General features: G+C 49.9%; 1 protein-coding gene across 4 annotated transcripts in view; it reads right to left on the bottom strand.

Moving 5' to 3' along the window:
• The window catches only part of PDE4D (phosphodiesterase 4D), a 968,497-nt gene that overhangs the window by 656,958 nt on the left and 290,088 nt on the right, over positions 1-21,451 (bottom strand). The gene's annotated exons all lie outside the window — the stretch shown is intronic.

The following is a 21,451-nucleotide window of genomic DNA, read 5'->3' as shown; positions in this document are numbered from 1 at the left end:
TTACTAACTTGAATTTTCTGCCTAGCAAGTAATACTTCAGGGACTCTAGGGCCCACTTCACTGCCAGACACTCTCGATCCACAATGGCGTAGTTCTTCTCAGCCGGGGATAGCTTCCTACTCAAGTACATCACTGGGTGCTCCTCGCCATTCACGACCTGTGAGAGAATGGCACCTACCCTGTGTTGGAGGCATCTGTCTGGACCAGAAATTCTTGCCTAAAGTCAGGGGTAACTAGCACAGGCTGTTGGCACAAGGCAGACTTAAGGCTTTGAAAAGCCTTCTCGGCCTCTGGAGTCCATGTCACCATTGCTGACTTTCCTCCCTTTGTCAGGTCAGTTAGCGGGGCTGCAACTGTGGCAAAGTTCGGCACAAACCTACGGTAGTAGCCTGTAATACCCAGGAAAGCTCTGACCTGTTTCTTTGTGAGGGGTTTAGGCCAATTCTGAATTGCCTTAATTTTATTTAGCTGTGGTTTGATTAACCCTCTCCCAATAATGTAGCCCAGGTATTCGGCTTCTTCTAAGGCTAGTGCACACTTCTCCGCATTTATGGTTAACCCTGCATCACTTATGGCATCTAACACTGCCTGGACCTTACAGAGGTGACTTTCCCAATCAGAGCTAAAAATGACCACATTATCGAGGTAGGCAGCGGAGTAATCACGATGTGGTCGCAGAATCAAGTCCATCAACCTCTGAAAAGTGGCAGGGGCTCCATGTAACCCCGAATGGCATCACTACATATTGGAAGAGCCCATCAGGGGTGGAGAATGCAGTCTTCTCTTTAGGCTCACGAGTAAGTGGGATCTGCCAGTAGCCCTTTGTGAGATCGAGGGTGGTTATGTACCTGGCATTACCCATCCTTTCAATCAACTCATCTAACCTGGGCATGGGGTAAGCATTGAACTTGGAGATCTCATTTAATTTTCTGAAGTCATTACAGAATCTTCAAGTTCCATTGGGCTTTGGGATTAGCACAATCGGGCTGGACCACTCGCTCTGTGACACCTCAATGATTACTAGGTCAAGCATACGTTTTACCTCGGATGATACCGCCTCCCTACGTGCTTCTGGTATCCTATAGGGCTTGAGGTTTACTATGCTTCTAGGCTCAGTTTCAATGTGATGATGAATGAGATGTGTACGCCCTGGAAGGTCAGAAAACTTGTCTTTATTTTTCTGCAGAAACTCCCTAGCCTCCTGTTTCTGTGACACTGATAGAGTATCACCAATCCTGACCGGGGGGATTGGTTGTGACAAATTATTAACAGTGTTTGTCGCCACCAAGGATTCCCTGTCTTTCCAGGGTTTGATCAAGTTTATGTGATAAACTTGGAAAGGCTTCCTTCTACCTGGTTGGTGTACCTTGTAGTTGACCTCACTGACCTTCTCTACAATTTCATAGGGACCTTGCCACTTCGCTAAGAATTTACTTTCTACAGTGGGAACAAGTATGAGGACCCGGTCACCTCGGCTGAATGTCCTGATTCTGGCAGAACTACTTTGGCCCTCTTGTGCCCTCTGGAGGTGTTCCTTTACTAGGGGCATTACAGTGGCTATACGGTCCTGCATTTGTGCTACATGCTCAATAACATTCTTGTATGGGGTGGACTCGCTTTCCCAGGTTTTTTTTGCAATATCCAACAAACCCCTAGGGTGACGACCGTAGACCAACTCGAAGGGAGAGAACCCTGTGGACGCTTGGGGCACTTCCCTAATAGCAAACATCAGGTAAGGTAGTAAGTGATCCCAATCATGACCATCTTTTTCCACTACTTTCTTTAACATATGTTTCAGGGTTTTATTAAACCTCTCCACTAATCCATCTGTCTGGGGATGATATAAAGAGGTACGTAGGTGTGAGATTTTAAATAGTTTGCATAGATCCTTCATCACCTTTGACATAAACGGGTACTTTGGTCGGTCAAGATTTCTTTGGGGATCCCCACCCTGGAAAACATTTAAAACAATTCACGTGCAATTGTTTTAGATGCAGTGTTTCTTAGGGGCACAGCCTCAGGATAGCAGGTCGCATAGTCTAAGACAACTAAGATGTACTGGTGTCCCCTTGCCGACTTTACAATGGGCCCCACTAAGTCCATTGCAATACGGTTAAAAGGTACCTCTATGATGGGGAGCGAAACCAAAGGACTGTGGAAATGCGACACTGGGGCGCCAAGCTGACATGTGGGGCAGGACTCACAGTACTTTTTAATGTCATCATAAATCGCAGGCCAATATAACCTCTGGAGGACTCTCTCCTGCGTTTTGTCAGTCCCCAAGTGTCCCCCAAGAACATGATTATGGGCCATGTCCAAGACCTGACGCCGGTACGGCTTCGGAACCAGAAGCTGTTCCACAACCTCGTCATTAATCTTAGCGACTCTATAGAAGAGATCGTTAGTCACAGAAAAATGTGGAAATCTTTTTTCAGCATCTGGTTCCTGAGGTACCCCATTCATAACAGCAACCTGCTCTCTCGCATTTTTGAGAGTGGGGTCCTGCACCTGTGCAGTACCAAAATTATCCCTAGACACTTCTAAGTCTGGAACATTCTGGTCAGTGGGAGGAGCCTCTTCCTCACCAGCCAGGACCTGCAAAGGAAAAGCATTATTTTCATCCTGTACATTTCTATCATTTACTGTGGGTAACTCAATAGACTTAGGGGTATCCTCACTCCTTTCAGGGGATTTTCTTTTTCCCCATAGAGCCCAGAACAGTGGAAAATCCTGCCCCAATATCACATTATGCATGAGGTTTTTAACCACACCCACTTCATACTGTACAGCGCCTAGTTCAGTCCCGACTTTAGCCCGCACAATAGGGTACACTTTTGTATCACCATGTACGCACACCACACTCATATGTTTGTTTGACACAAAGTCCCCAGTCACCAGGCTGGCATGCACCAAGGTGACAAGGCTTCCAGAGTCCAGCAACGCCTTTACAGGGAAGTCATTGACTGTAATGTTGCAGACTTGTGGTTCAGTCTCTAGTCCAGGGACTGCAACACATGACGGTTCCGTAAATAGCGATTGACGCCAGCTAGCGTCACACTCCATGGGCTCACTGGTAAGGGGGCAATGGGCAGAGATATGTCCCGTCTCATGGAATCTCCAGCACTGGATAGGGCCTGGTCTCCTTGGCAGGGAGTCCTTTTTAGGGCCACTTAGCCACCTGGGACCATCACCAGTCTTTTGCCCCTGAGCGCTCTTCCCTCTATCAGCCCCCCTCCACACTCCCCCAATAGATGGAAGTCTCTTACTAGCTGACGGCACAGATCTGGCACTCCGGGGAGGTGAAAGTGCTGCAGGAACATCACGGAGGTAGTCCTCAGTTGCCTGGAACCTCTCCACTAGGTTGACAAGTTCGTCGGCATTCTTAGGGTCACCTTGTCCCACCAAGCATTGTAGATCAGCAGGAAGTGCTCGGAGGTAGCGATCCATCACGACCCTCTCTAGGATCGGTGCAGGAGTAGAGGTGTCTGGCTCCAACCACTTTCTTGCCAAATGGATCATACATCTGGGACCTCGCTGACTTGTCCAGACGGTAGCTCCAGTTGCGGACCCTCCGGGCACGGACAGCAGCAGTAACTCCTAGTCGGGCAAGTATCTCTGCTCTTAGCCGAGGATAGTCCTTGACCTCTTGCTCACTGAGGTCATAGTAGGCCTTTTGAGGTTCGCCTGTTAAATAGGGAGCAATGACTTCTGCCCACTCAGTGGATGGTAACTTCTCCCGCTCAGCCACACGCTCAAAGACAGTTAAGTAGGCCTCAACATCGTCATCAGCAGTCATCTTTTGCAGCGCACGCTGCACAGCTCTTCTCACAGACAAAGTCTCTAACGCGGCTGCTGCCACCGGCTGTGGATTAGCACCTGCAGGCGCCTCTTGCTTTGCTATCAGGTGCTCAATAAGTTTCTGTTGTTGAGCCATGTTCTGTTGTTGAGCTCATGGCGCAGGTTAGCGTCTATCAGAGCCTGTTGTTGCTGCCGATTAGCCTGCTCATGGCGCAGGTTAGCGTCTGTCAGAGCCTGTTGTTGCTGCCTATTAGCCTGCTGATGTGTGGCTAATGCCTGCTCATGGCGCAGGTTAGCCTCTGCCAGAGCCTGTTGCTGTTGCAGACTCACTTGCATTAACTGCTTCATCATCTCCTCCATGTTGCTTGTCTGTTTTTGGAGTGAAGCTGCAGTCTTCACCCAGGACATATGCAGCTGTAGCACAGTTGATGCACACCGTTTCCCCTAGCAACCGTTTTGCCCGCTCCGCAGGACCAATTGTAGGGATCTTCCCGGGGGATGGTGTGTTTGGACACAGTTCACAGCAGACTTGGCGTTATAAAAGAACAGCTTGGCGTTTATTTGCAGCATAAACAGTCCAGCAAACAGAAATACAGCAACACCGTGCTTTTAAAACAAACAAAAAAGATCTTGCCCGTCTGGGCGCTTACTAACAGGTTTCTCACCTATCTGACACTAGATAACACAGTGTCTTTCACCTGGATACCGCAGGGTGTATATAAGCTCCAACAGAGGCTGTATTCCCAGGTTGCTCCCAAACAGACACCCAGGTTGTTCACTCCTGGCTGAGAGCAACCACCTGCAGCTCTGCAGAGCTTTTACCTTTTCCAGGCTCATCAGAGCACACCTGATCACAACACCCAAACTGGATCGGGGGGAGGGAATGGCAAGTCCCACTACCAAAACCTACCTGCCATTCCATGTAAATCCAGGCCCGGTAAAAATAAATAACAACTCAGCAGCATAACATTGCTGAGCAACAGATCCATCCTGGACTTACCATCTCACCGTATGTAGTAACCTAGGTGAGATGTACACCCCCTCGAGCACTTTACCTGTGACATGTCTACAATGTATATTTATATATATATATATATATATATATATATATATATATATATATATATATATATATATATATACATACATACACACACACACACACACACACACACACACACACACACAATTTCCATACTTGGACCCTTCTGATTGAATGTGTGTATACCACATCTGTCTTATCCTAAGAGACTAAAATACCTGGTTCAGGTGTATGGCTTTGTATCTTTAAAAAAGTGCTATATACCCAATTTCTATACTTGGACCCTTCTGATTGAAAGTGTGTATATCACATCCGTCTTATCCTGAGAGACTAAAATACCTGGTTCAGGTGTATAGCATCGTATCTTAAAGAAAGTGCTATATATACAGTATACAAGTCCTATATATTACAGAAAATACTGTTCTCATCTACGAAGTGTAGAAATCATAATTTGAATATAAAGTCATGGCAGAGCGGCAGCAGGAAACCTCACAAAGTGTTTTAGGCAGAGGGCAGGGCAGAGAGTCTGGCTCAAGGGGCAGAAGAGTAAGTATCGCACGAAGAGGGTCCAGTGGCAGGCCTGAGCTTCCTTTGTCCCACCAGGGTCGTGTCCACACGTCTAATTCCACAGTCCTGGAGTGGCTGACTCACACTTCAACATCCACAAGGATGAGTAGTGAAACAGCCAGCCAAGTATCTGTGGGTACCTCGGACACGACCCTGACTTGGCATCCTCAGCAACACCCCGCTAACTTTTGACCCGCCGCCTGCAAGGGAACTGTTGGTGTCTATGAGCAGCCAACTGCTCTTTGATGACGATGAGCACGTGGACAAAGAGACGGGACAATCAAGTGCAGGGCATAGCTGTGTCGGAGGCGATATCAGAGCAGGCCCATGTTAGGCCTGGCAGGAGAGCAGTAAGCAGTAGACGAAAGAGGGCTGGGCAGGAGCCTGATAAGGATGATAGCATCATTCTGGAACAGGATCATGCTACATCGGATGTTACATGGGATCCACGGCAGGATTTGGCTTATTTGACGGATTCGTCAACCGGGAATCCGTCCGGCAGCAGGCCCGCCACAACTAAAAAGCAGACAGGCAGCAGTAGTCAAATAACAAGTCGGAAGCGTAGGCGGGACAAGCAGATGACCACTGGGGAAACCTCCTCCACTGCAGGTCCTAGTATCGGCAGCGCCCGCCCATCCTCACAGCCTGTCGGTACTAGACTCTACACCTCGCCTGTGTGCCAGTTTTTTTAAAAGTGCCTGGAGGATACCTATGTGGTCATCTGTCGCCTGTGCGACAGGCGCATTAAAAGAGGCAAGAGTTGCCATCCTGGCATCAGCGCCATGGCTGCCCATATGAAGCGCCACTACCTTTCCGCCTGGGGGAAATGGGGTAATAGTGGGTCACATCAGGCCCAGGCAGAGCTGCGGTCAACAGCAGCAGGAAGCAGCAGTAGTCAGGGAGGGCCTTTCACAGAGTCAGACCTCCTCTGTGGAAGGGAGTGTGGCTTCACTCCCTACTTCGGCTGGTGGGCCCTGTGTTACTAGCAGTAGGCAGCCTGGCATCATAAAGTCCCTATACCGGAGGCAGACATATGCACCCAGCAATCCCACAGTAGTCAAGCTAAACGCCCACCTGGCCAAGTTGCTGGTGCACCAGGCTCTGCTGTTTTAAGTAGTCGACTCAGCATACTTTTCCAACACAGCTATCCCGGCCATGTACAGCTATGTTCGCGAAAAGGTTGCTGACTCACTGAGCCATTCAGTGAGCAGACATGTAAATTAAACCACAGACATCTGGAGCTGTAATTACGGGCAAGGGCAGTATATGTCCATTACTGCTCAGTGGGTAAATGTAATATGGCCCGTGAACCGCCAGCAACTTGGCCAGGGAAGGGCAATGACACCACCCCGTTGTCACAGCAGGGTTCCTGTGTCACGGTCCTCCTCCACCTCCTCCAGTAGGTCCAAAACCTCCTCAACCGCCAGTGTTTCTCCCTTGTACCACTTGGGTGTAGCACGGAGGTGTCACGCTGTGCTGCACCTAGCCTGCCTGGGGGAAAGGAGACACACAGGGGAAGAGCTGCACAGCCTGCTCGAGATGGAAATCCTTTCGTGGCTGACTCCATGCCATGTTAAAGTTGGGACAGTGGTGAGTGATAATGGGAGCAACATTCTCTCCGCGTCAAGGAGGTATGAGGCACGCCCCGTGTATGGCACATGTTTTAAACCTAATAGTTACACACTTTCTAAAGTCTTCATCCCATTTACAGACTGTGCTGTCAATGGCTCGAAAGCTGTGTAACCATTTCAGCCATTCAAGTCGCTCTCACCACACCCTCCTCGACCTGCAGCGGAGGAATGGCCCAACCAACGTCTTATTTGCGATGTAGCCACGCGGTGGAACTCCACCCTCCACATGCTGGACCGGCTCTATGAGCAGAGGAAGGCCTTGACTGATTTCCTCTTGATGCAGGCGGACACGGCATCTCCCCTGTGTAACCTGGAGCTCGGCCAGTGGCAGCTCATGCGTGACACCTGCTGTTTGCTACGACCCTTTGAGATGGCCACCTTTCTTGTCAGTGGGCAAGACACAGGACTGAGCGCCATCATATCCCTGCTTCATGTACTGGAGCTGATGCTGATGCGACTCAGTAGCGAGCAGGGAAGAGGTCTTGTCACTGTCGCAACCTGGGTCGCTGGAGGTCGCTGGAGAAATGCTTGGTGGAAGAGGAGGGAGAGGAAGTTGAGGAGGAGGAGGACCTGAACGCACAGGAACTCTTAGGGGAGACGGGTGGAGGAGAAGGAGATGAGCCTTCCTGCCAGACCAGAGGGGGGCCAGAGGAGGATATGCAGGGCTATGAGGAGGATGAGGAGGATGGAAGCAGTACCCATTGGCAGTATGCTGTGGAGATGGAGACGGGGACTCCTTCCTACTCCCTGGAGGAAATGGCTAATCGCATGTTGATATGCTTTCGGGCCGACCCACGCTTGCAAAGGATTCATCAACGGGACGAGTTCTGGCTGGCCACACTACTGGCCCTACGGTATCGCAACAAGCTGTGTGAATTCATTCACCCTTCCCAACGGGAGAAAAAAAAAAAGAATTATTATAGAGAGAAGCTGGGTGCACAGTTAGTGGCAGCCTTTGGAACACGACGCTCTCATTCACGCCATTACCACCAGGGCCACACCAGCAGCGCTGCCTCCTCCACATCCTCCTCTAGCTGCTTGGGTGGCATGAGCAGCGGCACCAGTCTGAGCCTGATGTCCATGATGCACGCATTTATGCAGCCACAGGCTGGGGTAACAGGAGCACCCTACTGGGTGGGAAAATATGATGTCTGGCCACAACTCGTTTAATTTGCTTTGGACATACTCTCCTGTCCGGCTAGCAGTGTGTCATCCGAGCGAGTTTTCAGAGCAGCAGGTCAGATTGTCAGTCCCAGGAGAACCAGATTGTCCTGTGATAGTGTGGAACGTCTGACTTTCATGAAAATGAACGCCACATGGATAGATAAGGACTTTGTGACACCTGCTCCTGATACCACAGAGTAGGATTTGGTCCTGTTGTCACCAAGATGTAGGACCTTTTCTGCATCTATTATGGCCTATATATGAACTAGACCTTACTGGTCATTCCACCCTTCCTGCTGCCCTGCTATCTCTCGCTGTCCATGGACCTCATTATTCTGCTTCTGCTGCTCATGTCACCCCTGCCCTTGCCTCAATGTTGGCTACTGCTGGGCCTTGACTGGCATTTAGGTTGAATACTGCTGTGCCTGCCCTTCCCTCAATGTTGGCTACTGCTGGGCCTTGACTGGCATCTAGGTTGACTACTGCTGTGCCTGCCCTTGCCTCAATGTTGGCTACTGCTGGGCCTTGACTGGCATCTAGGTTGACTACTGCTGTGCCTGCCCTTGCCTCAATGTTGGCTACTGCTGGGCCTTGACTGGCACCTAGGTTGACTACTGCTGTGCCTGCCCTTGCCTCAATGTTGGCTACTTCTGGGCCTTGACTGGCATCTAGGCTGACTACTGCTGTGCCTGCCCTTGCCTCCTTGTTGGCTACTGCTGCTCCTGCCTGGCCTCCATGTTGGCTACTGCTTATCCTACCTGGCCTCCATGTTGGCTACTGCTGCTCCTGCCTGGCCTCCATGTTGGCTCCTGCTGCTCCTGCCTGGCCTCCATGTTGGCTACTGCTGCTCCTGGCTGGCCTCCATGTTGGCTACTGCTGATCCTGCCTGCCCTCCATGTTGACTACTGTTGCTCCTGCCTGGCCTCCATGTTGGCTACTGCTGATCCTGCCTGTCCTCCATGTTGACTACTGTTGCCCCTGCCTGGCCTCCATGTTGGCTACTGCTGATCCTGCCTGCCCTCCATGTTGACTACTGTTGCTCCTGCCTGGCCTCTATGTTGGCTACTGCTGCCCCTGCCTGGCCTCTATGTTGGCTACTGCTGATCCTGCCTTCCCTCCATGTTGACTACTGTTGCTCCTGCCTGGCCTCCATGTTGGCTACTGCTGCTCCTGGCTGGCCTCCATGTTGGCTACTGCTGCTCCTGCCTGGCCTCCATGGTGGCTACTGCTGATCCTTCCTGGACTCCATGTTGGCTACTGCTGCTCCTGCCTGGCCTCCATGTTGACTACTGTTGCTCCTGCCTGGCCTCCATGTTGGCTACTGCTGCTCCTGCCTGGCCTCCATGTCAGCTACTGCATAGACCCTGTAATGGTGAATTTCCTGCATAGACCCTGTAATGGTGAATATTGCAAAAAAAAAAAAAAAAAAAAAAAAATTGACTTTGAGATATTGAAAAGATAATGATGTTACTGACATGTAGAGCCCTAAATTCAACCAAATACACTACCCCCATATCATATAGATGCTTTAAACTATGAAATTCGAAGAAATCCAAAATTCGGTCGGACCGAACTTTTGAAAAGTTTGCTCATCTCTAAATACTGCGTCATGCACCAGATTCAATATGCCGTATTTTCAATACAATGTGCTTTATTAAATGGGAAAATGGCCGGCAGTGCTCATATAATATAGAATAATGGCCATAATTGATTGCAATTGTCAAAATAATGAACATGCTCATTATTTACCAACCGGCTTTTGCAAAATATGGCTTTTTTTTACAGCCGTTTTTTTCTCAACTGTTTACTTACTTACTGTTATTTTATTTTTCACTCAAAATTACGGCTGTATTTTACTTTTATTTTACTGCGCAAAAATATTGCCTAAGAAGTTTTAGGCTATGGAACTGACAGGGAAAGATTTTAAAGAAAATATTTGCACAGTATGGCTATGTTCACACAACTTAATATTTTTAGTATAGAACGGATTGCAATGGAACCAGCGTCCATTCTTTACTGCAGGGCAGCATTTTACTACAGTCATGGCAATGCTGTCCACTGTATACACACATCGTTATGTTAAAATAATATTTACCAATGTGATGTTAAAATATTGTACCTGCCTATTATTTCTGGACGCTGTTCAGTGAACAGAATCCGGAAGTAATAGCTGTTCACACAATGCAACGTGCAACGGCTAACTGATTTGCAGGCACATCCGACGGTGCCTGCAAGTCAATGTTAAAAAAAGAACGTTCCTGCAACCGAAACAGAGGTATTGGTTGCAGGAACATCCTGAATGCAACCCGGCGTCCGCAGTTTAACAGTGTCTGTTGCTATGCAATGTACGCTATGTAAGCCTTTTTGTGTTTACTGACGGAAATACTATGTATGAACATAGCCTGATAGATGGTCTAAACCTGAATTCCTTTCCATATTGTCCAATATGTGTGTCTGCAAATGTGATACTTGGTACTGTTATGGCCTTTGGCTCTGCATTTGTGCAACAGATTTTCATTCTTAAGAGCCACAGGCTGTAACAGTATTGAGTATCCCAGTGGATTCTGCCGCAAAACTCCCAGCATGAAATCCGCAGCGATACAGTACATGTGAATGTATCCTAAGGCTATGTTCAAACAGTATTTTTGCTTGGTATTTTGGTCAGTATTTTGCAACCAAAACCAAGAGTGGATTGAAAACATGGAAAGTCTATGTTCACACACTGTTGAAATTTAGTGGATGTCCGCCATTTAATGGCAAATAATAAAGTATTTGCCATTAAATGGCGTCCATCCAATAAATTTAAATTTTGTGTGAACATAGACTTTTTATGTATTCAATCCACTCCAAGATTTGCTTGTAAAATACTGACCAAAATACTGAGCAAAAATACTGTGTGTGAACATAACCTTAGGCTATGTTCACATTACTTATGAGAACGGCCGTTCTGTGACCCAGCCAGGTCACGGAACGCCGGTCTCTGAAAAGACCATCCCAGCCGGTACTGCAGTACCGGCCGGATGATCTTTAGCACCGCAGAGTTCTGATGCAGGCGCATCAGTGCGCACCCGCATCAGAACTCCCCACTTCACACTATAGAGCATTGCTCCATAATGTGCGCTGACAGTTTTTTTTGCGGCCGCTATTCAATGAATAGCGACCACAGAGAACTGACATCTTAGTTTTGTATGGCTGCCTGGGTGATCGCTAGATCGTCCGGGCAGCCCATGGAAGGTAGCAGCCACCACTCCTATTCTACGAAGCGATGGCAGCAGATCATTGCTATCACAGTTGTTTGTCTTTCAACATGTAAAAAGAGAACGACAGACAAAGATTAACCGACATTGTTCATGTCGGCTGTTGTCTTCTATTACACAAGATGATTATTGGCCTTAATGGCAGATATCGTCCGAATACGGACAATAATTTTTTTGTGTAGTAGGGCCTTAAGTTAACTAAGGCTCAATTCACACATCTGTAGAGTATTTGGTAGCTGTGGACCTGCAGTTATGGACAAAACTACAGCCATCTACATTAGCAAAACTCATTATTTGAGAATTGGTCCTCTGTGTAACAACTATGGCTTTCTATTTTTCCTTAATTTTTTGGTGGCATGTATCAAGGCTCCAACACAGACCCGCAACACCAACAGATGTGTGTATGGGGCCAAAAAAAAGAATGGGCAAATGCGGACAGGATAAACGTACATGTAAAAGGGGACTAAAGCCGCATTTACACGCTCCGAACAGCTGCATCAGTACAGTTCTGCCAACTGCAGATGCAGAGTATCTAGAGTTCTGTATGAAAATAAATAAAAACTAAGCAGTGATCATTAGCATCTTTGTGACACTTTGGTCAATAATACAGTTCTAGTTGACCTCTCACCAACCTTCATGGATGCTTCAACATACTGTAATTGTTTCATTGTACCTGCACAGATAGGCTTTATGTTTGGTGTCCTCTCGGCAGACGGGGCACTGTTTGATTTGTCTATAAAGGTAATATAAAATGATAATACAGATAAAGAAGACAGATCACTGTCATGTGGTTCCGGCTGTTCAATCTGGAGCATTGCTAGTGACAGGGTGCTCCATAGAGAAATAGTATCTAATTATCTATTGCTCCCAGGAGGCTCTGTACCTATGTGATGTGTATGTCAGTTGCTAACACAACATCTCTGACTTTCCCGTCATACAGTCAGATGAATCACTATACAACTACTTCTTTGTCTGCTCATCAATCAATGAAATCAATATAGCACTGTGGAGGGAGAGCTATATGTACACTATACATAACCAATTAAACTAACCAAGGCATTCAGATCATGACAAGTTAAGAAGACAAATGAAAAAAGTTTGGTACCACATCATACAATTAAAATAAAACAATATATATATATGTATATATATATACATACTTAGTAAGAAATACAGAATGACAAACTTGCAGATAAGGGGTACTCAGGCGAAAATGTTTTTCTTTTAAATCAACTGGTTTCAGAAAGCTTTGTAATTAAAGGGGTAGTGCGGCGCTAAAAAATTATTCACAGAATAACACACATTACAAAGTTATACAACTTTGTAATGTGTGTTATGTCTGTGAATCGCTTCCTTCCCCGTGTCCCACCACCCCCACCCGTGTACCCGGAAGTGTGTGGTGCATTATACATTACCTGATCCGTGTCGAGCCCGTCCGCCATCTTGTGCCGTGTCATCATCCGCTCAGCCGCGATTGGCTGAGCATAACTGTGCTCAGCCAATCGCGGCTGAGCACAGTAATGACGCAGCGGAGGGGGGGGCGGCAGCGATTCAGCCATCCGTCCGAAGATGACGTTTGGCACAAGATGGCGGATGGGCTCGACACGGATCAGGTAATGTATAATGCACCACACACAGGGGTGATTCTAGCCTCTCTGCTGCCCGAGGCGAACTATAGAATGACGCCCCCCCCCCGTCAATCCGCCCACATTATAATCCACTACTGCCCCCCCCACTGCTGTCCCCAATAAACATAATGTTTGGTCCCTTGCTGCACAGAGGATGTCAGGAGAGGAGGGGGCTGACTTTATAGGAGAGGTCCCAGCAGCACAGAGGATGTCAGGAGAGGAGGGGGCTAATCCTATAGGAGAGGTCCCAGCAGCACAGAGGATGTCAGGAGATGAGGGTGCTAATCCTATAGGAGAGGTCCCAGCAGCACAGAGGATGTCAGGAGAGGAGGGTGCTAATCCTATAGGAGAAGTCCCAGCAGCACAGAGGATGTCAGGAGAGGAGGGTGCTGATCTTTTAGGAGATGGTCCCCCTCTTCCCCCCTTATAGATGGTCCCCCTCTTCCCCCCCTTATAGATGGTCCCCCTCCCCCCCTTATACATGGTCCCCCTCTCCCCCCCCTTATAGACGGTCCCCCTCCCTTATAGATGGTCCCCCCCTTATAGATGGTCCCCCTCTTTCCCCCCTCCCTTATAGATGGCCCCCCCTTATAGATGGTCCCCCTCTTTCCCCCCTCCCTTATAGATGGTCCCCCTCTTTCCCCCCTCCCTTATAGATGGTCCCCTCCCCCCCCCTATAGATGGTCCCCCTCTTCCCTCTCCCCCTCCCTTATAGATGGTCCCCCCCCCTTATAGATCGTCCCCCTCCCTTATAGATGGTCCCCCTCTTTCCCCCCTCCCTTATAGATGGTCCCCTTCCCCCCCCTATAGATAGTCCCCCTCTTCCCTCTCCCCCTCCCTTATAGATGGCCCCCCCCCTTATAGATGGCCCCCCCTTATAGATGGTCCCCCTCTTTCCCCCCTCCCTTATAGATGGCCCCCCCTTATAGATGGTCCCCCTCTTTCCCCCCTCCCTTATAGATGGTCCCCTTCCCCCCCTATAGATGGTCCCCCTCTTCCCTCTCCCTTATAGATGGTCCCCCCCCTTATAGATGGTCCCCCTCCCTTATAGATGGTCCCCCTCTTTCCCCCCTCCCTTATAGATGGTCCCCTCCCCCCCCTATAGATAGTCCCCCTCTTCCCTCTCCCCCTCCCTTATAGATCGTCCCCCCCCCCTTATAGATGGTCCCCCTCTTTCCCCCCTCCCTTATAGATGGTCCCCTTCTCCCCCCTATAGATAGTCCCCCTCTTCCCTCTCCCCCCCCCTTATAGATGGTTTCCCCTTATAGATCGTCCCCCTCTTTCCCCCCTCCCTTATAGATCGTCCCCCTCTTTCCCCCCTCCCTTATAGATCGTCCCCCTCTTTCCCCCCTCCCTTATAGATCGTCCCCCTCTTTCCCCCCTCCCTTATAGATGGTCCCCCTCTCCCCCCCCCCTGCACAGCAGATAAAACAAAAAACAGCGCACAACTCACCTGCCCTCCGTTCCCCCGTCGAGCCTCTCTGGTCTTGTCCCGGGTGATGCGCGGCTGCCGGAGTTGTCCCGTCCTGTCCCCGGCAGCGCGCGCATCACAGATCTCCCCATGCGCCTGCGGCTGTGACTTCCGGCGCACGGGGATCTCTCTGATGCGCGCGCTGCCGGAGACAGGATGGGACACCTCCGGCAGCCGCGCATCACCCGGGGGACTAAAGGCTGCATTCCCACGTTCCGTGATCCTGACGGATCACGGACGTGGAATGCATGTACTGGAGCCCCCCCGCCCCCGGGCAGTATCTGTAATGAGATGCTGGGAGCGGGGGGGACTGTATTCATAAGCGCCGCACTGTAGTATCAGCACGGCGCGGCTGATTTAGTACAGTGCGGCGCTTATGAATACAGTCCCCCCCGCTCACAGCATCTCATTACAGATACTGCCCGGGGGCGGGGGGGCTCCAGTACATGGTACAGTCAGTGGCGGATTATAATGTGGGCGACCGCCGAACCGCTCATATTATAATCTGCCACTGAATGCCGCCCCCATGGTGACAGCTAGTGGCGCCGCCTGAGGCAGACGATTCAGGTCGCCTCATGATTGTGGCGCCCCTGACCACACACTTCCGGGTACACGGGCGGGGGGGGGGGGGGACACGGGGAAGGGGGCGATTCACAGACATAACATACATTACAAAGTTGTATAACTTTGTAATGTGTGTTATTCTGGGAATAATTTTTTAGCGCCACACTACCCCTTTAACTTTTATTCAAAAATTTCAAGTCTTCTAATACTAATAAGCTGCTGTATGTCCTGCAGGAAGTGGAGTTTTCTTTTCAGTCTGACACAGTGCTCTCTGCTGCCACCTCTGTCTGGGACAGGAACTGTCCAGAGCAGTAGCAAATTGCCATAGAAAACGTCTCCTGCTCTTAACCCCTTCCCTCCGCAGGACGCACTGGTGGGGAGGTTCACAGAGGGCTGCACCGCAACCCCATTCTGATCCGCCGCGATCCCGGCTGCTTTCTGTAGCCCGGGACCTCGGCTATTAGCGGATGCAGCTGATGAAAGCTGCATTCAAAAGTCCTTTGCATCCTTATCCCTGATGTCCAGTGGCCAGATCTCTCCGCGTGATGCTATAGCAGGGGAAGGGGGCGAAATCCATTATACTGGCCGGGCCGAGCCTTGGACTGACGCTGATCCCGGCTCGGCAATCCATGTATCTGGCCTGCTCCTGACCAGAATAATAGAGCACTGATCTGATCAGGGGCGTAGCTAAAAACTGATGGGCCCTGGTGCAAAACTTTAGCTTGCCCCCCCCCCATCCCACCCGATTAGGCACAGTCAGAGCCTGTCCCACTGATTCGACTGGATTTCTTTTGCGCCTTCGTTCTCCACTCAAAGAATTCCTTGAGAGGAGAGTGGACGCACATGAGAAATCTGATTGGATCAGTGGGACAGGCAGAATTTCAAGTGCCATCCTCGGCGTAGGCGCTTCTTAAGAAAATCCCGCCTCTTCTGCTTTCTGTGAACGAGCCCTTAAAGCATAAAGCCCACTATATAAAGGCCAATAATACTATACAAGTGAAAAACCCAATCACCGAATTCTGACATATTACCACCGTCTAATTATTTTATACAACCATAGCATAAAAATCACACACATGCATGGTTGCTATGCTTGGCTTTTTTGGCATTTTCCATCTGACAAGTTCACCCTATGTATGATAAAGCTGACCATACACAGTGTTATATATTTACTGACACACATATACACACACACATATACATTCAGGCTCATACAGTATATATATGTGTGTGTGTGTCTCTCTCTCTCTCTCTCTCTCTCTCTCTCTCTCTCTATATATATATATATATATATATATATATATACACATACACACACACACACACATATATACCCAGGCACATACATCCGTAGGGACTCATACAGTCACATATACACACATGGTCAGGCACATATATACCCATACAGACACACACACACATATGCTCTACACATAAGCACATACATACAGTGACATACACACGTACTATCAGGCACATACATAGACACACATACAGTCACATACACACATACACTCATATATACTCATACAAACACATGCTGTACATTAAGGTACATACATACATTCCCATAAAGACATGCAGACATGAAAATGCATATAGAGACACATACAATTACATATGCACAGGCACATGTAGTCAAGCACATATATACCATACAGAGATACACACACATACCTGCTGTACACTATATATACATACTGTATACAGGGACACATATATACATACACACACTGCTGTACACTGAGGTACTTACATAGTCCTCCTCTCCTGAATGTTGCCGGACAGTGTGTGGGTGGAGCTTCCTCCTGCTGGGGGACGGGACTGCTCAGTAACCCCCTGTGTGCTGTCTCCTTGTCTCCACATTGATCCTCCTGGAACTGGCAGCCACAGTAAGGCCCCGTTCCCACTGAGCAAAACTAGCGGAATTCCGCGGCGGAATTGTCCGCCACGGAATGCTGTTAGCCTCCCGCTCATAATGGGAGTCTATGGGAGGCGCACGCTCCTGCCCTGTCCGCGCTGAAGAATGAACAGGTGGAGTCCAGATGGTTGTAGGAAAACCAGTTGGTGGACCAGTTGTCTTGGCGAGCTGAGACAAAATGACGTAGATAGTTGCCCAGGATCTGGTTGACCCTCTCCACTTGCCCGTTCGTCTGGGGGTGATAGGCAGACGAGAAGTCCAACTTCACTTGGAGCTGCGAGCAGAGGGCACACCAAAACTTTGAGACAAATTGTGAGCCTCTGTCGGACACAATGTGAAGGGGAAGACCATGTAAGCGGAAGATGTGTTGAAAGAACAACTGGGCCAGACGGGGAGCAGATGGAAGTCCAGGAAGAGCCACAAAATGAGACATCTTGGAGAAGCGGTCAGTGACCACCCAAATGACTGTGTTTCCCGCAGATGGAGGCAAGTCTGTGACAAAGTCCATGCCTATGTGGCACCAGGGACGGCTTGGAACTCGCAAGGGCTGTAATAGGCCGGCAGGCCTTTGTCGGGAGGACTTGTTCTTGGCACATATTGTACAGGAAGCCACAAAGTCTTTGACATCTTGGAAAAGGCTGGGCCACCAGTAGTGGCGGGAGATCAGTTGCCTGGTCTTTTGGACTCCAGGGTGCCCGGCCACCAATGAGGAATGTCCCCACTTCAGAATCCTTCCTCGAAGCGCAGGGCGAACATAGGTCTTTCTGGAGGGTACTCCCTGAAGAGCCGAAGTGGCGACTGGCATCAGACGATTGGGAGATATGATGTGGCGAGGAGAGTCCTCTTGTCCCATGACATCAGATGCTCGGGAGAGAGCCTCGACTTTCACATTCTTCTCAGCTGGACGGAAATGGATAACAAAGTTGAAACATGAAAAGAAAAGCGACCACCTGGCCTGCCGGGGATTGAGGAGTTGGGCCGATTGGAGGTAGAGAAGGTTCTTGTGGTCCATGTAGATGTTGACCGGATGCCTAGCCCCCTATAGGAGATGACGCCACTCCTCCAGTGCCAACTTATTTGCCAAGAGTTCTCGGTCGCCAATAGTATAGTTCCTCTCGGCAAGGGAGAAAGTCTTTAAGAAGAACCCACAGGTTCTGGTCTTGCCTGATGCGTCCTTTTGCAAGAGGACGGCTCCAGCGCCCACTGAAGATGCGTCGACCTCAAGTGACCACCAAACGGCTTGGTGACATCCGGGCGGACTAGAGCAGGGGCAGAGGTAAAGGCAGACTTTAGGCTAGTGAAGGCTTGCTAGGCCTCAGGCGGCCAATGCCTGGGATCCGCCTTCTTCTTAGTGAGAGCCACGATAGGTGCGACCAGGGTAGAGAAGTGTGGGATGAACTGCCGATAGTAGTTGGCAAATCCTAGGAGGCCACTGGAGAACAGCCACTGGAGAACAGCTGAGAGTTTGGCTGGATCCATCTGTGGACCTCGATCAGAGAAATTATATCCAAGAAACGGAAGGCTGCGCTGATGGAAAACGCACTTCTCCAGCTTGGCGTACAAACAATTGGCCCGTAGTCTTCGTAGGACCTGACGTACTTGGGTCACATGAGTCTGCTTTTCAAGGGAGAAGACCAGAATGTCGTCGAGATAGACGATGACGCAGACATAGAGGAGGTCACGGAATATGTCGTTGACGAATTCCTGGAAGACCGCTGGGGCATTGCATAGGCCGAATGGCATGACCAGGTAAGTTCTCCCGGATGTAGGAGGACATGGCCTCAGTCTCGGGTATGGAGAGAGGGCACACCCGACCTCGTGGAGGAGAAGTTCCAGGAAGGAGGTCTATGGGACAATCGTACGTCAGGTAAGGGGGTAGAGAGTCCGCCTCCTTTGCAGAGAAGACATCAGTCAAGCCTTGGTATTCCGAAGGTAGGCCGGGTAGAGGGTTGACGAAGACAGGTGACGTCATAGAGCACTTGGGCTGAGGAGGCTTCAGACACGGTTTGGACAGTCCAGACCCCAACTGAGAATCTCCCCGGTTCTCCAGTCTAGCTTAGGGGTATGTAATTGCAGCCAAGGAATGCCCAGCAGGATGTCGGAAGAGGAATGGCGCAAGATGTAGAAGGAGATCTTCTCCTGATGTAAAGCGCCTATCTGGAGGACTAGAGGTGCAGTCTGGTAGTGTACAGCTTCGGTGAGAGTCTCGCCCGTGACCGAGGAGATAGACAGGGATCGGGCTAGCTGGGTCACGGGTAGCCGCCATCTTTGGACCAATGTGGCTGCAATGAAACTTCATTTATAGTGTATCCTGTACTGACTTGACATATGTCCGTATTCGTGTGAGTATGTAGTATTAGAAAAACAACAACTCACATTTGGTAGTCTTCACTTCGACTTGGATTTATTTTGCTTACTTGCAAGATTTGGCTGCGTGTGATCAGAACACTGGAGCTCGCTGGAGGCTAGGCGTCCTCTCCCTGCCGCGCGACGTTTCGGAAGGCGTGGCTTCCTTACTCATGCGCCTGAGTAAGGAAGCCACGCCTTCCGAAACGTCGCGCGGCAGGGAGAGGACGCCTAGCCTCCAGCGAGCTCCAGTGTTCTGATCACACGCAGCCAAATCTTGCAAGTAAGCAAAATAAATCCAAGTCGAAGTGAAGACTACCAAATGTGAGTTGTTGTTTTTCTAATACTACATACTCACACGAATACGGACATATGTCAAGTCAGTACAGGATACACTATAAATGAAGTTGTATGAACCAAGAAAGTGGGAATTGGTTGTATCCAGATACATTGCTCATAACTGAGTAAAATAACATAGTTGGTCCATTAACCAGACTAACGAGTTTACGCTGCAATGAAACTGCCTGCAGATCCAGAGTCGATGAAGGCAGTAGTCTGGTGAGTTTGTCCTGAGGGTGTCTGGATGGAAACGGGCATAGACAACCTTGGAGAAGTAGCATTCACACCTAGGGAGGCCTCTCCCACCGGACCTAGGTGCGAGCGTTTCCCAGACGCTGAGGACGTTGGGGATATCTCTGCCGGAAATGATCAGAGTCAGCGCAATAGAGGCAGAGATTCAGCTCCAGTCGACGAGCTCTCTCATCTGACGTCAGGCGAGCTCGTTCTACCTGCATGGGAACTTCAGGAGTCGACTGGGGTACTGGAGAGACAGGATTCTGGAAAACCGTTGCCAGCCGGTGATGGCGATGGGGCAGGCTTAGTTGCCTTTCCTGCCGGACCTCCTCCTCTCTCTCGGAAAACCGGTTGTCGACTCTGGTAGCCAGTAGAATGAGATCGTTCAAGGAGGTAGGAAGGTCTCGGGCAGACAGCACGTCTTTCACCCGACTGGACAGGCCCTTCTTGAAGGTGGCTATTAAAGCGGCCTCATTCCAGTCTAATTCTGCTGCCAGGGTGTGGAACTGGATGGCGTAGTCGCCAACGGAGGGAACTCCCTTAAGAGAGATTGAGGAGAGCAGTCTCAGCCGAAGATGCACGGGAGGGTTCCTCAAAGACGGAGCGAAACTCGTCCAGGAAGGTTCGGACATTGGCAGCAGCAGGGTCATCTAGGTCCCAGAGAGGCGTGGCCCAAGCCAGAGCTCTACCCTCCAGTAGGCTGATGATGAAAGCCACTTTAGAGCACTCGGTGGAAAACTGACTACTTAAAAGTTCAAAATGCATGGTGCATTGAGTCAGGAATCCTCTGCACAACTTGGGATCGCCTCTGTATTTACTCGCGAGAGCCAGTTGAAGTCTCGAAGGGGCTGCAGGAGGTGGTGAGCGCTGGGCTGTAGTATGCTGCTGTAAGGCGGCAGTAAGTTGCTGGATCTGCTGCGACTGTTGCTGGATCTGTTGCGCCTGTTGGGCGACCACTCTGGCTACTTCGCGGATATCAGGCACTTCGCCGGGATCCATGGTTGAAGCCTACTGTAACGCCTGGAGTCGTGGATCCACTGAACCGTCACTAGCGATGGCACTAACCTCACCAGGGAGCGGAGTCTAAGGGGCCGCTGGTTTTCACCAGAGCCCGCCGCAAGGCGGAATGGACTCGCTGCGGCAGGCGACCCCCAGGTCGCTACCCCTGGCTTGGTTGCTAGTGACGGCAGGCGAAGCGTGGCAGGAGCAGTAGGCAGGAGATAGTGCAGGCAGAGGTCTTTAGGCATAATTGCAGGTGGCAGACAGTACTCAGGAACAATGGGAAGGCAGCGGACCGGGGCTAGGGACCAGAACAGCGGACAGGAACAAGGAACAAGGACTGAGGTCAGGAACAACAGGGAGCTGGGCCAAACGCTATGGGAAGCATGTAGAGGCTCCAACACGAGGGACAGGGCATGCTGGGATTTATGGGGAGTGATTGGTGCAAACCTCCAATTAGGGGCGGACTGGCCCTTTAAATTTGAGACAG

Source organism: Dendropsophus ebraccatus, chromosome 3 (assembly GCF_027789765.1).
Source record: "Dendropsophus ebraccatus isolate aDenEbr1 chromosome 3, aDenEbr1.pat, whole genome shotgun sequence".
Taxonomy (NCBI): Eukaryota; Metazoa; Chordata; class Amphibia; order Anura; family Hylidae; genus Dendropsophus; species Dendropsophus ebraccatus.
The sequence above is the reverse complement of the archived record's forward strand: the minus strand, read 5'-3'. Positions and strand labels throughout refer to the sequence as shown.